General features: G+C 29.5%; 1 pseudogene; it reads left to right on the top strand.

Moving 5' to 3' along the window:
* LOC149573092 (receptor homology region, transmembrane domain- and RING domain-containing protein 1-like) overlaps positions 1–6,224 on the top strand; it is a 31,785-nt pseudogene extending 25,561 nt beyond the window's left edge.
* The last annotated feature ends 12,808 nt before the right edge of the window (positions 6,225–19,032 follow it).

Here is a 19,032-nt window from a genome sequence, read left to right as displayed (position 1 = left end):
CTAAGTGAACTCTTGTCGAGTGGGATAGAAGAGGTATGAAGCTGATTGGTGTAACAAACATGAAGCTAAAGTTTGATACACATCTAATTGCACATAAGATATACAATTCTAGTCTATTGAATAACATATAATGCAAAGCTATTGATCTTGCATAAAAGATGGTGAAGAATAATTTGTCCTTTGATCTTGCCAAGTTGTTGTTGAACCAATTCATTAAGAACATGGAGAGAATCAGAGTGTCAAAGAATAACCCATGTAAGTTTGGTTATCTTTTGACATATCTATTATTTTTTATTTAGAAAATTTTCCCTTCCAAAGGTTTAGTAGGATAGATGAAGGATGTTCTAGTTCTATATTAGATCAATGAGTATATAGCAGAAATGAGTGAGAATTTTGATAGCATCATGGATAATTATTTTGAAACATTCAAAGAGAAGATGAAAATAGGTTTAGGATACTATGAGTCTTGTAGAAGAATATGAGAAAGATATCTATTTCATGGTCGACTATGACAAAGTATACATTTAGGCAATTAGACCTAGAGTGGCATGGATTAAACCTCTAGACTATAAGGTTAACATTGATGACACCAAGGATATTATAAAAGCGCTATTGAATGAACCTATAGATCCTAAAGCCACCTATTAAGACAAATCAAAGGAAAGAATTGATCTTGAGATTAGGTTACCTCAAGTAGTAAACAAAGGAAGGAAGAGAATAGAAAAGTTAATGAAAAGCACAAAATAAGAAAGTTCTAATCTCATCCTAACAGAAGGAAAAGGAGATGATATAGAAAATCATGATGAAGAGGATGAGGCAAAAGAATCTAAATCTAAAAAGGAATAGCCTTCCAAGAAGAAAGGGAAGGTCATCATAACCAGACCTGTCAAATCCTCCCCTACTGTATTTACAAGAAGGGCAACCAAATCTAAGAAGAAGTTGAAGTCAGGTAAAGATGAAGCCAAGAAAATTATCTTCAAAATATTTGCACCTACACTTAAAGATAAATTGAAAAGGATGGAAGAAGGATATGACATCACAAATTTCAAATATCTTAAGTATGAGACTAGGAATGCAAAAGAGAAAAAGTAGATTGAGGATATTCTTATGTCAAAATTGGGAAAATGGAAGTACTCACTGGATGAGATTGCATTAAAAATTCCTAATGAACTATTATAGGTGATTAAACCTAGATGGGAAAGTGCAACAAAGACTATCAAGGACATCTTTGAACAAAATTTGAGGCAACTCATATCAAATCTTAATGAGAAGTGAAGGAATCCTTGAACAAAAATGAGAAGAAGTTCACTCTCAAATTCAACACTTGTATGATATTGCTTAAGGATATTGAATATGTGGTGAAGACAACTACTACCAATGGAAAAACATCTATAAGCTACACCAACCCAGTGACTTTGTTGTACATGTTGATGAAAAGGATGATGAAGATGAGGAAAAAGAAGTAGAAATAAAGGATGGTGAGTTAGATGATGTTAATCTAGATGATGAGGAGGAAGAACAAGAAGCTACTAGAGGAATCCTTCCAGAGATACAAAGCATTGAGGAAACTGATGCAGAGAAAATTGTAGCAGCAGTCATGACCTCATTTCCTCCCTCTGTGAGAAACACCTTAGTGCAATCAGGCTTAGAGAAAGCTTCTACCAAGTTGGTTTTGGATACCGCTACTACACCAAGCACCTAACCAAGCTCTAAATCTATTTAACTAAGCATTAGATTGATTGAAGTACCCAACACTTCATCTACTAAGAAACAAGTTCCTCCATCATTAGGCTTGACCAAGCAATAGTAAGGTATTCTTGTTGTTAGTATCATTTCTACATTTGTTGCTAGTCCATAAATTTCTACAATTTTTTCTATTCCAAGAGTAACCATAGCTAGTACAATGACATTTGTGAACTAGTCTCAACTGAGTACTGAAGTCTTGGATAAGGGTAAACAAATTGTTCCTACCATTCTAAAGGAAAAGGGTAAAGAAGAAGCATAAGAAATTGGTCTAGATGAGGACATAGTTATTCCAAATTGGGATATCTCTACCCTCACTCCTAATCAAATGGATACCATGGATGAACTACTAAAGAAGAGAGCTAAGTAACAAAATCTTAGAGAAGAAAAGAAGAAAGAAAATCAAGTTCTTGAAGACATAAAGAGCATATTTATTGATGCTTTGAGTATTGAGGTTGATGTAAAACAACCCATTTTGGACCAGTTAGTAGAAATTGTCCGCAAATATAATGAAGACTTGAATGGCCAAGATAAAATGCTACAAAGAGATGAAAGAAAATTTGAGAGTAGAGTGTTGGAACAAGTTGCACAAAGAACTTCCATAGATCAAGTAGAGTTATCTACTATTCTTGTTTCATTGGAAACATTTGTTAATAATGTTATTTCATTATTTGTCAAGTTAAGTGACACATCTATCTTCACAAAGGAGATCAAGGATAAAATATCCAAGATAAATGAAGATATACAGGCAAGTGCACACCAGCTATCACTTGACCCAAGTCATAGCTCTCCATAGAAATCGAGGGATGGATTCTTCCAAACATGGATGCATTATAGAAACACGTTGCACATTCAAAGACACTCAACCATGACAACAACTTCTCCATAGCTGATCACATGATGGAATTATCAGCAAAAGTTCATATTGTATTACATGCAAGTTTGATACTACAAGAGAATTGGGACAAGACAATGTTACTTATTTTGAAGGTACATTTTGATTTCATGTCACATTTTGGTATTAACATATATATATTATACACCTTTGGCATTTATGTCAAAAATGAGGAGAAGATATTTTTAAAATACAAAGAGAGAGAAGATATTGTAAAAGGAGGTGAAGATTACTATACTTTAGATGTATGTATATAAGGAAGATATATGTATGGGGGAGTAATATAGTATTATGTAAATACTGGTATAGATAAGTAGAAAATCTCTTTACAAAAGAAATTTTGAAAAATTAGAAAAATAGAGTATGTTACCAAGCTATAACTTTAGGAAGTCAAATTGAGTTGAAGCCACAAAATGCTAGTAAAGGAAGTTTTGTGACTTATAGTTTTGAAGTTCATATTTTTGGTTTGATATGTTTTTTGTAACTAATTCCAAAGGGGGAGATTGTTGACATTAAGGTCAATTTTTCTATCAGTGACTCAATACTTAGTCAATTGGTTACATTGCTACCAAGCTTATCATTCACTCTGTAGTGTTAACAAAGTGTTTTAGATGTTCCCGAGCCAAGTAGTTAGAATAGAGTGTCTACCAAGCACCTAAGTTAGTTTACAGTTTTTTCCAAGCTACACAGTGCTTACCAAGCTTCAAAGACTATGTTTAGTGAAAATCAAGTGTAGTAGAGGCTACCAAGCTATTCAAAAGAAGTAAAGAAGATTGTAGTCTTAATCAAGCTCTGGTATGTTAACCAAGCTCTATAGTGTTTACCAAGTTTATAGTGTTAACTATGTGAATCTAGTGTTGATTGAGCTAAGAAATGTCAACCAAGTGATTCAATAGTTACTGAGTTTCTTAGTGTTCATCAAGTCACACAGTACTAACCAAGTTTGAGCTACTTGGAAGTGGTTATTATGGACCAATCTTCAAGTTCAACCAAGTGCCAAAGATTGTCGACTACCTTCAAAACCTAAGCTACAATAGTTGGGTCAACTTTGAGAATTATGATGAAATTAGTATTGTAGCCAACTCTAGTAAGTTGTGATTTGGATTAGTATATATGAAATACATTGTATCATATCCAAATGTGAAAATAATCATGAGAATAATAATATGATGAGCAGGAGTGTGAATTAAAGAATGCTATATTTAGTATAAGGGACAACAAATATTTATCTATCATAGTTAGGTGATCATTGCAATACAAGGAATCTCAACTAGTAAATCATAGTTGTAGATAAGAGATCAATGACTAGTTCATCCTAATAGGTGCATCAGTCAAATCCTTTAATAGGGTAGACTTGATAGTTTTTTAATAAATCTCCTAACCGGGTGCATACTTTATTGTATGTTTTTAAATCCTTTAACAAGGTGGACCTCATAGTCCTTATTGCTCCTAAGATGGTAGATCACCATAAATGATCAAATTGTAAGCCTTATCAGGTTAACTTTATACTGTAGTACTAAAGATTGTGGGTTTCATCCCCACCTCAGTTTTACTTTCTAATTGGAAGGTTTTTGGGTCACCATATCTTGTGTCAAAGTGTTATGAATGTTTTATTATTTTCATTCTTTCATGCATGCAATTATATCAGAATATTATATGAAGGATTAAGTGGTGAAGTAAGATACATATTTTATTGTTTCTTGATTCACCCCTCCCCTCTTAGTAAATTTTCCTACCTTATATTTCCAACACCTTCTCCAAACAAAAAATTAATTAAAAAAACACACTTGTGGAAAAAAACAACACACCACACCAAACTTCTATAATTTAAAACTAATTGCAAACTATTGTTGGAACCTGTACCCGTCTCTCTTTACCATCAAGGTGTATGTGATATACCAAGTTCATTGGATTGATTATTGCCTCCATTTTCCTCATGTTTCTTACTTCTTTTTAGGGTATATCATGTATATCATAGTGTTGGAGGGTGACCATTTCTAGCTCTATGATAATTTTCTAAAACTTTTGTTTGCAACACTTATTGAAAACTAAAAAACATTGAAAAATTGATGTGTAACCTGAGATAGTAGTCAATTAGCTATCTATTTCCACCATTGTTGTATGATTTTTGTACCCATCCTTGGAGTGTGTATGACCTCCTATGTAGTCATTCTTTTTTTTTTACGGTATATCAATCATGTAATGAATTTGAAAGTAGGAAAATAGGTGGCTTCTACCTTAGTTTGCAATAACTGATCAATTATTATAAAATTAGAAGTAAAACATACTATTCTTTAAAAGTGTTTGAGCAATAATCAAGAAAATCTATTTTGTACTAGCAATACTATTTTTATCTATTTTTCAAATAGCCAAAGCTGAAAATTATACAACATTTTTTTACAATTTGCCTCGTGAAATCACACAAATATAATGTATGTTGTTGAGATAAGATATGTACCTTTTGAGAAACCAATCTTTTACTTGTTATTTTGAAAATAACACATAATAAATGGGGATAATCTTATAATTATATTTGTAGATGATGAAAAATATCAATTGACCTTTTTTGATAGGGGATTTTATATCATTTAAAAAGAACTTTAAGCTATTCTCCACTAAAACCAAAGTTTGAATTAAATTTTTACTATTTATTGAAACATCTCATCTCCAACTATTGAATCGATATCCTATATGTAGTATAAGATATATGTGGCTTAACATTATTGTACAAGATTTAAAGCAACCATCGTTTACAAAAATGTTAATGGAAATACTTTGGTTGTAATGGATGGGGACTTTCGGGGTGTTACAATACATGTTGTATTTTTCTCAAAGGTGGCTGGTCAAGTTATCTTGAGGTATGTTAGAGAACAAAATATGGAATGTTGGATTATTCCCTCACTTAAGACATCATAAGGAGTAATGATAATAACTATTTCTTCTCTAATTTCAATGTCTTCCCTTATTGCAATCTATATATTTATGAAAATCTATTGGTTACTATGTGGAAGATGGATAAACTAACACCATTGCTAATTGTATGGTATGAGTCATTGACAAGTGAAAGCTTTACTATGTCTAATATTCACATCTACCACTAATGACAACTCCACATTAGAAATCTCTATTGTATGTCTTGAAGATTATAAATCTGGAGAGAAATTACATATCTTACCATACTACGATAAATTTTATCCTCTCTACATAGACTCTTGGATCACAAGATTGTGGAAATTTTTTCTTGTATATAAATGTGGTACAAAATATGTAACTATAGTAGTCCCCCTAGTGACAAATAGCACCACACTTTTATATGCAGATTCTTCAATCTCTTCCCAGGGCCAATCAACACTACCATCCTTAATAGAATCTCCATCAATACATAAACCTTTAGTTTCCCTACTTCCTCATGCTGAATAAATATATTCTTAGTATTATCAAACTACATCATCATACATTGTCCATACATAAGATTCCTATGGCAATTTTTTCAATTTGAGCATCAACATTGGAAAAATTGGAAATGCATTTTTATCTTTGTGGTGTTCGATCCATAGTAAAAAATTCCTTGGGTGGATCTCCATAAACTAATTTTTCATTAACTCTTTCCCCATCCATTCTATCTTGTAACAAGTTAATGGATGTGATATCTCTATTTAATTTAGCATGTTCTTTACCAAGATGTTAGAAATGTTGTGTGTAACTATCTATGCATTAGAAAAAATGATTTCATATGGTGCTCATTTTCTAGTGTAAGGCCATACATTTACCAATGATTGCTTGTGAAAACTAGTCTTTGACATAGTGCTTGAGATGGTCTTTCCATCCTTCGCACTCAATAGTAATTTTCTTAATATTTCTATAATGGCTATGAAATTCTTGTATTTATGAGTTAAATTTGATCATAGATTTTATTTATTTATTAAGTACGAATAATTATATTGCATTATTTTATGTATAACTTACTCATCTACATCGTGTCAAAGATTCTACTATTTTTTCATTTTTTTTTTTTTGTAAAGATACCAAACATAGCATCAACTTAGATAAAGATACTAGAATTGGGAAATCTAAAGGTCTTTGACAGACTCTTAGTGAGGGCTCTTGCAAAAAGACATTTGATGGTGTTGTTGTTTCTCTACTTTTTACCTCTAACCCTACCATACAGGTACTAAAACTACTATTTTTTGTACTTGGTTTCTAACTACTTTAAGAAATAATCATAGGGAGAATTTTAATGTTGCATACATGCTATCATTGGATCAAATGTTTGTAATGTTTTATTAAGTAGAGAAAAGGTCACTGAAAAATAACTCTGGGTACCATTAATTAGTACATACATGTCATGGAAAAGGATCAATAGAATTCATCACTTGGGTTTAAAATAAGAAAAAAATTAGGATACTAAAGAATAAAGTAGTAGTGGTAATATATATATATATATATATATATATATATATATATATATATATATATATATATATATATATATATATATATATATATATATATATATATATATATGGGTAAACACTTTGACCTGGAGCTATTAACCAGTGAGGCCACAAATGGGGGACCTCATCCCCATTAGATTTGAACCTTGATGACAAGGATAACAATTCAACAATTTAATCATCACAACATGCCACTATTGGCAATAGTGGTAAAATATTCAAAAATAATTGATTTTTTAATTTCTTGTCAAATATAGTGTATAGAGGTAAAAGTAACATAGTTGATTGAAGTAATTCCAATTACAAAAAATGTGTAGAAGAGGATTTATGTAGTCAAAGATAGTTTGTTCGCATTACTTGTGGGGTAGTCATTTTCCTTTTATGTCATATTTGCTTAGCTTTCAAATTTTGCGATGTTGTGCCTACTATTGCTATTAGCTTGACCTACAAATAAGTAAAGATAGAATGTATGTTTTTTAATTTGAAATTTGTGGTTCTTGTGTATATGTGAACCTCTTGATCTTTTTTACAAATCTTTATTTAAATATTTATTGGCTTGTCTAATTCTTGAATATGGGGATTTGATTTTGGGAAATCATATTTAAATAAGGTTATACTAGATATTATGTGAGACATACTTAATTTAGTGGTGGTTATGGATGGTTGTTGAATTTAAATATGGTGTTGGAAATCAATTTGAGTATTGATAGGAGATATTAATCCAGTTGTTCATCCAGTTAAAAATCTACTTGAGATTAATGCTATGTAAGGAAAGATAATTTCTACCATTCAAATTGAAATTACTTTACATGCAAAAATATGCCAGAGTCATGCATGGAAGTTAACATTAATATTTCCTAGAATAAGGAAGAATTTACATGAATATTTTTTTCATCATTCCTATATTTTCGAACTGCACTTTAGAGTTTAACTCAAGCATTAGCAATAATTTTAGAATTAGAATTCAACTTAAAGCATGCTCTATTTAAGAAAACACAAAACATTGTAGTGTTTTACATAAAGAAACCTGTAGAATCTAGAACATTGTAGATTCTTCATAGCTATTGCATTTTGAAAATAAATCATAATTGATTCAAATTGGTATTAAATAAAGTGAACATATTTTCCTCTATATTATATGTTGCAACAAACCTACTTCTTTTGTTTTATATATGTTTTAACTCTTATATTATTGTGCTCTCTTTTAAAATTCCAATTGTTATCTCCAATGCCTCTTATTTGCAATAGAATAAGTGAACCTAGATTGGGTAGCTATCATAGTAAGGAATATGGATAACTAGAAAAAGATAGAGTAGAAATCTCCTTATGTAGCCAAGATCATGAAATAGGACCTCAACATTGAAATATATTGCACGAGTGTGAGATATGACTGACTCATTCTAATGAATGATAATTGATTCAATAGTCTCAACTAAAATTTGTTTAGCAAATTGCATAAATAGAAGAAATGATCTATACATGAAGGACAAGTGGAGTAAATACTGCAAATATGTAGGGTAGAAATTCCTTTCTTCTAACATCCATGATAGTCAACCAAGAAGATAAGAAAAAACTTCCTAGAGCCCTTCTCATTCTATCTACTTTCTTTATAATAACATTAAGATTACCATTTCCCCAAACATCAAGAAAATCATCTTTCCATACATTAATATTTACATTAGGCCTAAAGAAAAAAGTATTTGTGGAGTGCTTAGTTAGTTAACTCCCTATGAGCATCATGGCTATATGTTGTTTTTAATTTTCAATCATCCCCTTTACAACTAGGATAAGTATCTATGCAAAAATCAACCTTAAATAAAAAAATTGTGACGAATTTTTTTTTTTTTTCCACATCTTGTGTCCTAATTTTCAATATTTAATTTTCTTCCCTTGCAAGGCATAATCTATGTCAGTCTTGCAAGCCTACTATGACACCACCAATAGTTAGCCTATGTGAGTCAACCATCTCACAAGCAATCTATATTTCCAAGGCCACATCATTACACTTTATTATGCCCTTATCTCCCCTACCCAAGGTAGGGACTGGTGTTATGTGCCACATTTGTTCTTCTACTTAAGTTTTCTCCAACCTTCGCATGCATTTTTCATACTTCAATATTTGTGAGTTAAGATAGGAAGCCCAAATGTATATGAATTTCACAATTTTCCTCAAATTTAATGTTCCTCTCTTATTTTGAAACCTTGTAGATCACAGTTTTGATAACATTGTTATTCAGTAATTATCAAATGTTTCTCTTGAATGGTCAATCTATAGTTGAGAAGGATTAGCAGGAGTGGAAGTTCATTTCATACACTCAATATTTAATTTGCACTTCAAAGAACTATGGTGTTCCTTGATTTTATCTTGAAAATTTATCTCAACTTGACATAATTAAATATTCTATATCAAATACCAATTTATTTTTTTCAAAGGATAAGTACATGGAAAATAAATGATTCCATTGTAAAGAATAATTTTTAGAATATAAGATGACTGAAAGCAACAACTTTAAGTATATGCCTTTTCTTGTGGTGACCCTTAAATATGTGTGATTAATAAGTAACCTTTTTCAAAATACTAGTCACATCAAATTTTGATTTTTTTGAGAAACTTTCTTATTAAACATAAGGAAGAAATAATATTTAGTTCACAAAGCATTAATGATGTACTCTTCAAAAAATGGACTCAGTTTGCTCCACAGACTAATTTTTCTTTGCAGTTCCCACCACATATTGCTGCATTGGATGGAACAAATATCAATGAGAAAGGAATAAAACACATATTGATAGAATGAGATCGATTCCTATTTCTTCTAAACACTAAGTGTCCAATTTTTTGGTCTTGATGAAAGAGCTAGTGCTTTATTTGTTGATTTAGAGGAGGAAATATTAACTGAATTACAAAATCTATTGGAATGGTTCAAAGCATTATGACAACAATGGTTCTCTACTTCCGTTTATCATATTAGAAATTATTATCCATGCTAATAACATCAGGAATCACAATATCTATTGTAAGGGCTCAGAACTATATAATTATGACAATTTTAATCTGTGAGCATCACATAGATCCAATAAGTGCTAAGTGTTCCATTTATACTCATGAGAGATGGGTTCATATTGAATCACTACTCATGAAACATGGGTAAATGAGTTTGACTCAAAATCACATAGTTAAATCCTAATAGTAATATCACAATTTTAATTTGGTAATAATGATAATTTTTTCAAGATATATTATATGTCATATTTGTAAACTTTAAGACACCAAGATCTTGTTTGGCCATTTAACATGAATGAATAGAATTTAGATTTTTTTGTATCACAATATATAAATTCATGAATGACCTTTTTGTTTATTTTAAAATTAAATGCAATTGAATTTCTCATTAAGGAGGATAGATAACCTTTATTTTCTTAATGCATTCACCTAGATAATTTTTAATGGTTGTGTGTCTTGAGCTTCCATCTTGTAGTCATTGTGTTGTCTACTTGATTTAATGAATGAAATTTCAGTGAAATAGAGCTAACCACAACCATGGCACCTGATTTGGTTTTCAACACACTTGAAAAATTTACAGTATTGTAATATATAACTAATTGCAATAAATCAGTTTCAACACTAATTTATCAAATGAAAAGGAAAAAGAATCAATGTGAATATTGCATTGTAATTTCCAAAGAAGTTTGTTCATGAACAATATATTTATAGAAAGTTATATTCCAAGTATATTCTTATATGAATTTGGACTTTAAAAAAATGATATTTGTTAATAGTTGAGTAATAAGCTTAACTTATCGCTAGAACTAATATATGACTAATAAAGTTTTAGGCACATGCATTTGACTTTTAAAGCTATTTTAATTTTCCCATAAGAACCATATTCAAGAGTTTGGCTCTAGGAATATCTCTTTTTTATATATGTATAGTATTTATTAACAAAGGTATAGTTATTGAAACTTTGACAATCTATTACATTATCCTTAAAAGGTACTAGCTCAATGGAAGAGAACCTACTTTACAAGTAGGAGGATGGTGGTTCAAATCCATCATGTCCTAATATGATTAAACTCGTGATTAAAAAAACTACCAAATATGCTACCAAATATACTACCCAATAAACTACTAAATCAAATATCAAATAAACTACCAAATATAAACCAAATAGACCACCAAATAAACTGCCCAATATATTACCAAATATACTATCCAATGAACTACCAAATATACTACCAAGAAAAAATAATAATTGACCAAATCAATGATCAAATAAACGAACAAATTAATGATTAAAATAGTCTATTCATAAATTTGGTTGCTTGATTAATGACTAGCAATAAACTACTAATGGTTACATGATCAAAATTGGTCATATATCTACAATTTTTAGTAGTTTATTTAGTGATATATTTTTGTTTTTTGTAAGACCCCTCCTTGTATGTACTTATTTAAATTTGAATTAACATTTTATGATTTAGATGTCCTAATGGAAATAGAGATCAGTGGATGCATTCAAGTTTTAATACTCCGTGATTCAAGACTTACTACAATAATTTGCACTAATGATGATACAAGGTGTTTCACCTTATAATGATGATGTTGATTATGGTACCTTGATGATTAGGCTATATGCATTTAGATAGTTTAGTATGCCCTATTGTTGATGTTTAGGTATATGCATGCCTAATGATGATTATTCTAGTATTTTAATTCAAATTAATGAATAGGGTATGCTATATTGATTATGTAATTACTGATGATTAAATGTGTATAGAAATGAGAAAGGATTATTTAAATGAAAGTTTGATGTTTTGATCAATATGATTATGCAATTTGGTTTAAATATATGAATATGATGTTACTGAACTACTAATGTGTGAATTGAGTGTGCAGGATTATCAACCAAGGAATTTATCGGAGAATCAATAATTGACCCTATGTTCAGTCTGTGAAACTAAGGTTGATTCTAATGAAAAGACATGGACCTCATTGTTTCATATTTTATTTGTATCATAATCTGAATGTGTGTATCATTCTATATTTTGTAAGGTGTTGAATCTTACATAACAGTGAATCTTATGGTGTCACTTGACACTCGTAATGCATATATGTGTATCAAGATGTTAAATAGGGTTAGCAAAGTAATCCATTACTCAGATTGATTAAGTTAGTAATCTAAGACTAATTATTTGGTAACCTAGATTAATTACCCTAATTAGGGTTTAGTGTAAAGGTGTCATTCTTAAGGTTTTAAAAGATCCAAAATTTTATGCAAATAATATAGGTCTTAATATGATTCTAGAGGCCAAAATTAACGCTATCCAAGTACTTAAGGGGTATTTTTATGGGTTGGAGACATTTACTACCCTTCTAGACCCTTTTGTCGACTTTTATGACCCCTTAAATATCTTGTTTTCCCTTTAGTGCAAAAATTGAACTTCTTCATGAGTTTGCCAAGTTTACACTCCACCAAAAAGGTTTTCTTAATGGTAGGATCAAGTTTGAAGACCCTAGAAGGCCTTAGTCAAGTTTGGTGTTAGTACAATTTTAGATGGGTGAGTTTAGAAGCCTATTTAGTTGCAAATTTGAGGGTTGAAGGTTGTTCACCCATTCTCTACATTTAGAGAGATTCAAGCTAGGATTGGAAGAGAAAGAAGGATTAGCTCTTCTCAAAGATCCCATTGCCATAACATTTGTATGGTAGGATCCTTCATGTCCTTATTCTTCATGTTGTATTTTCATTTGATTAAGTAGGCCTTTTGCATGTGTGCGTATTTTGTATGTGTGATGAAACATGTGAAGGATGGGTTATTGTGGGTTTCTTAATTATTTTCCTTTTATGTTTTACAATTTTTTTAATGGGGAAAATTGTAAGGGTTGTATTGGCATTACTCACCCTCAAATAAGGAAGAAGTGGCCATATATAGGAGGAGGGCCTCAGTTGGACTTTGGGTCAGTGCAGAGTCTCTCCTCATGATGAGGAGAGGGAGAAAATTAGGGTGTTATGGGCCCCTACTTGTCAATACAAACTATTTTGTGTTTGGGGAGATAAGAAGTGATAGAACAAAAGTTTTTGTGATTATTAGCCTCAGAAGAGGCATCTATTTTGGTGTTGTGATTGACTTCTCCTACCCTAAAAAAATCCACCTTCTCCCTAGTCTTTGTTCAATAAGGAACCTATTGTGCAAACTTGGGATGGGAGTAATTGGTTGAATTTGTCTATGTGTTTAGATTTGATTGTCACCTAATTAGTTTTGGTTCTCCATGGTTATCTTGATGTAAATTTTCAAATTGCATAGTTGATACCTTCATATGAAGCCAAACTAGATTCAAAGTTTTGGTGTTCCTAAGTCCAATGTTATAGAGACTTCTCCTTGGGAAAATTATCTTGATTTATAATTCATTGTTAACTTTATATTTGTAATGACAACGATATCAGGTTTTCTTTCTTGATTCTTTCCTAAATGAGTCTTTGAATCAACTTTTTAATAAAATGATAGTTCCTTATAAGAGAAAAGTTTCATTGAATTATTGAAATGTTTCAATAGTTCTCTCATTGTGATTTATTGTTAGTAAATGGAAATAACAGATGTAGTTGTTAAATATTGATTTGTATCATATTGAAAACCCATCCCCTTGTAATTTTGAATTACTACAATGAAAATAGAAGATTGACATTAGTAAGCTTATGGTTTGTGCATAAAGGTATTAAAACCAAATAAAGATAGGATCCTAAGGTTCATGATTACATAAATACTCAATTTAATACATATATATCATTGTTCATTTTCAATTTGGATGAATAGAGCCACATAATAAGTTTCTAAGAGAATGAAGACCTAGAAGAACTAATACATTTAATCTATGAATTTCCTAAGTTATTAAATTGATTTTCTAAGCTCCTTGGAAATTTAATTTTTCATATCAAAATTATGCTATATTTATGTTTTCTTAATACTCAAATAATCCAAAAAATAAATAAATTCATGCAATGCTTCCTAGGGAAGGAAATAACAAATCCCCTCAAAATGCATGTTACCCATACATTTCCTAGGAGAGCACAATTGCTCTTTGGAAAATGTATGGAAAAAATATTAATGCTATCAAAAGTAAAATCATAGAATATCCTTTGAAATATCCTCTTTCAAATTTAGAAAAAGAAATAAATTAGCAAGTAGAATTAATATAGACATTAAAGTCCTTATGGCACTCATTGCCTTATGACTCATCCCTTTTTTTAAATATGTTTAAATATGTTGATGACCCCATTTAAGAAGAGTGAGATGGGACATCCATGGTCCCCACGCCCAGTCACATTCTCCTTCCTCCAAAAGTAGACACAAACCTACAAATAAAAGGGCAAAGTCAATAAATAAAATCTAATTTCAAAAATACATACAAAAAAAAGGTACCCCATGTCATTAATATCCCTACCAACCCCATTCACCTTTCTTCTCTCCTCCCCCCAAAATGCTTCACCTCCTCACCCTTGTATTGGAAACAACACTACACTCCACCTCACCATTTATTGAAGACTTGGGTGTTGAAATGAGAAAGGGAGTTGGTAAGATTTTAAGTTAAACTTGCATCTAATATTAAACTTCAAACTCCCCACTTTCATTTTTTTGTTTAAAAAACTTAACTCTTGTCCCAAGTACATACATACTAGCTGCAAACCTTTGTAGACCTTGAGAAACATACATCATCTTTAGGAAATGTGTGTATGACTTGGGAAGTGGGCTGTCCAGTGGCCAAGTGGTCCACTTGTCTTGGGTATAGGTTTATGAGATAGTTGAGATTAGTTTAAGTTAGTATTAGTTATTAACATTGTAGTTAGTAATTTATTTATTTGTTTAACTCTTAGTAAGTTTTACTAATTTTCATGTGTTATATTTATTATTTGAGGGTAAAAATTTAAGTTATTTTGATAGGGGTAATGACTAGTTGTTTATAGATAGTGATTTTTAAGAATACTTAGTAATGTGTAGTGTTAGGAATAGTTAAGTAGGAACTAATGATAATTATGTTTTATTTATTAATTAGAGTGTGTGTGATGAAAATTGTATTAGGAATTATGTAATTAATTGTAATTATAATCTTTTTTTTTTAAAAAAATTGAAATTTGTGAATGATAATTTAATATTTGACAATAGAGAATAGTGTAGAAGCTATAATGTTAGGAAATCACTTTGTATTTCATGTCAGTAGAATTTGATGATGTTTAGATATCATGTTGGAATATTATGTGAAACTATATTATTTTATTAGGACAATATTTAAATAATATTTATAATATTTTTACGTATTTAATTATGGGTTCAATTAATTCCAATTGCTAAGGTTGTAGGTTTGAAGGGTTATTGAAATGTCTTATGTAGACATTCTATTAGTAGTATAGGATTATGTGTTAAAGATGAAATGTATGTTGTAAATGATTGGATGGTTAATAATTAATGTTTGGATTAGTTTCCAATAGGTTATGTCTACAACTAAAATCAAGTATTGTTATGATAGATTAACCTTCAAATGCAGAATTAGATTCTCCAAAAAGAGTAGTATAAAAGGGAGTTAGTGGGAATTTCAAGACAACAAGTTTGAGAAGTATTTGTAGTGATAGAAAATAGTCTTGCAATGTTAGCAAGGGCACAATGATAGTGTTGGGGATAGCAGTGGGGGAATACCAAAAGGAGAAATTTGGAGATTGTCAGAGCTCTACTAGTAAGAAGCAAGAAGTTTATGTATCTCTTGATTTGCTGAAGTTTAAAATATAATTCCTCATCTATAGAACTAGTTCTCCCTTAGAGGTTTTTCCAGGGATGATTTATCTAAAAATATTATGTTCATTGTGTTTATTATTTCTTTCCATATTTTTATCGGTGAAGTTACAATTGTGTTATTTTTTGATATTAGCTATGAAATAATTTTTGATAGTAAAATAATATATTAAGATAGGAGATTAATGATTAATGATTGCAATAGTAATTTTCACAAGGCATCATAGCAATATTGAGGGTAGAATTTTTTTGCCTCTATGCTCACAACAATGAAATCTATTTAGAATAAGGAATCCTCAACCATGTAAAAAGGAGTACAAAAATTATTGAAAATGGGTATGGAATAAACTATACTAGAAAATAGTCATTGTAGAGAATTCATCAATATATATAACATGATAGAAAAATAGAAAGATAAAACTAGAAAAGTCTAAGTGAAAGACCTCCTAATGTTTTGGGTATTCCTTGATAACCTTCATTCTTAGCCTCCTAAAAATTACAATACCTATTTGTGGATTCTCTATGGGATGGACATCTAGATAACTTGAATTCATCATTCTAATGTCTTCACTTTTCATCAATGCCCAACCCCAAACCTAATTTCCTTCTCAAATATGAAAGCTCCTAAATTCAGAAGAGTTGGGTGAGGGGGTAGTGAGAATGTTGCTTTTGTAAAAATTTTAGGTAGGAAGTGGGATAATGAGTCTTCATTTGCATCTCCTTGATATGGAATCTCCCATTAACCTTGATGTAACTACTAGTTCTAGTTATGGATGTAGAAGAAAACTAAATCCTTCTTCCCTTGCTTGTCTCTTAATCTAGAGACACAAACATTCTAGTTGAAGCTTCATAGTTAGGAAGTAGAGAGATCTTTTGAGGGAAGCTTCTGCAATTCTAGGTCTAAAGCATTTAATTGTTTGGAATTATTATGATTTGAAGAATATTTGAATTTCCCTTTGGTAAAATTATTTTTTCAAATTTCTCAAACTAATTAAAAATCACAAAATCCAATCTTTTAAAATATTAAAAATAAATTTTAATAATTAACAATTATGTTTGTATTCAAAAGAGCTTAATTCTTATCTCTTATTGATTAGTTGACTAAGTCAAATAAAAAATTAGACTAAAAGATTACAAGAACTAATAAATAAACTCACCAATAATAATTTTTTTTAGAATTAACAATAAAAATATTTCATTTATCATTGTTAAAGAAACCATCCAAATATACATTTAATTTCAAAACTAAAAGTATAACATACTAATATATATATATATATATATATATATATATATATATATATATATATATATATATATATATATATATATATATATATATATATATATATATATATATATATATATATATATATATATATATATATATATATATATATATATATATATATATGTCAATATTAATATTTTTAATTCTTAAATACATAGATAAATTATCATATTTTGTAATATAGATTATTTATTATTCATATAAGTTGAATTAAATTGATTGATAACTTATAGATTATTTATTTATTTTCTTAACAAGGTTATCTTTTAATTAATTAGATTTTCACAATTTATTAGAATTACAATTTTTTTGGAATTTGATTGTGTAGGTGTCTTCTTCAATCAAATTCCAATTTGTAAGATTTCCTTTTTAAAGTATTTAGATAAAAAATTAATTTTAGCAATTTTTACAAATTTAGATTATGATGACACCATTTTTTTTAAATTTAAAAAAACTAGACTTCCTTAAAAGAAAAAGAGATTTTTGTTAGCTTTCTTCCTTATTTTTCAAGGACTTTCTAATGAATCTTAAAGCAATCAAGTGATAATTATAAAGTTCAAAGATGTTTCTATTTTATTATATTTTTTAATCATACCATTGTGAAACTTTTTACCTATAAATGATAGGAAGTGCCAGAATTGTGTTGCTAAGTAGCTATGGATGACAATGTGATAGAGATAATAAAAGAGTACTTTGTGGAAGCATTAATTGAAGCATGGGTCCAAAATTAGGGGAGTTACAACATTCATCTTCCTCAACCAACGAATGAGATGCTTAGATATGAAGACTTGAAAAAAGAACAAAGAGTTTCAAAGGCTAAGCCAACATGCCCACAATGTCGCCAAAGCAATACAAGATTCAGATACTTCGACAACAAAACTTCACATGTCTTGCAACCAAGATATAAATGCCTCCATTGTAATATTCACTTTACTTTAGGTCATTACCGTAATTTTTGATACATTTTGGTTTTGTGATTTGTCATTTCTTGGTAAAATCAATTACTTAGGTTCAACTATATTTGATAAACATGATTAAAGACATTTGGGTTTAGTGATTTGCTATTTTTTAGTGACAAATATATTGTTTAGTTAGATTTTTTTATTTATAAGAAATATTTGAGTCTGTAATTTAGACATATTTATTTAGTTAGATTTATTATATTATTTGAAATTTCTTTTAAATAGTTCCATGTTTTGAAGTTATATCAACTTTTAATTTTATTCAAAAAGTGCTAAGTTATTTTATTGTCTAAACTAATTTTTAAGTTTTATATATATATTTTTTATTTCATTAATATTTGGAAGAGGCTAGTTATATAGAAGCTAAATTGTTTGAAAAAATAATAATATTAAAGAACAATTTGATGGTTACATAATTGATATTTGGAATTCTTCAATCAAACATTATAACTATTTATCTAAGATAGAATTACTTACGGTGAATTTTTTATGGTCCATGCAACAATAATTTAATTTAATTATACACATGAACTTATATATTAAGTTATAAAGAGGGTTTATTTTAAAGTAGGATAATGTATAACAGTGTTTTTGTTTGGATCTCTATTATTTGTGTAATGATATTTTTGTTTGGGTGTCCAATATTTGTCTAAGTTATTGCTCCCTTTTAGGCTCATATGTTCCATGTGTAAAGACAAGGTTTGTCCTTGATAAAGTAATTGAGTGGTAGGCTTCTATGTGCTAATTTAAATTTAAATACTTTTATTTTTAGAAGCTTTGAGTAAGATTTTTTTAAAAAGTAATTAAAATTTGGTGATACTTTAAGATATCTTTTTAAGACATTAATTAATTAATAATCAAGATTTTAAAGAAAAATGTTTTTGATTAAGGAAAATAGGCTTTAAAAGGGCC

The sequence above is a fragment of the Cupressus sempervirens genome, chromosome 2 (assembly GCF_028749045.1).
Source record: "Cupressus sempervirens isolate cs-2001-9-10 chromosome 2, ASM2874904v1, whole genome shotgun sequence".
NCBI lineage: Eukaryota > Viridiplantae > Streptophyta > Pinopsida > Cupressales > Cupressaceae > Cupressus > Cupressus sempervirens.
Note: the sequence above shows the minus strand (reverse complement) of the source record. Positions and strands in the feature narration are given on the sequence as shown.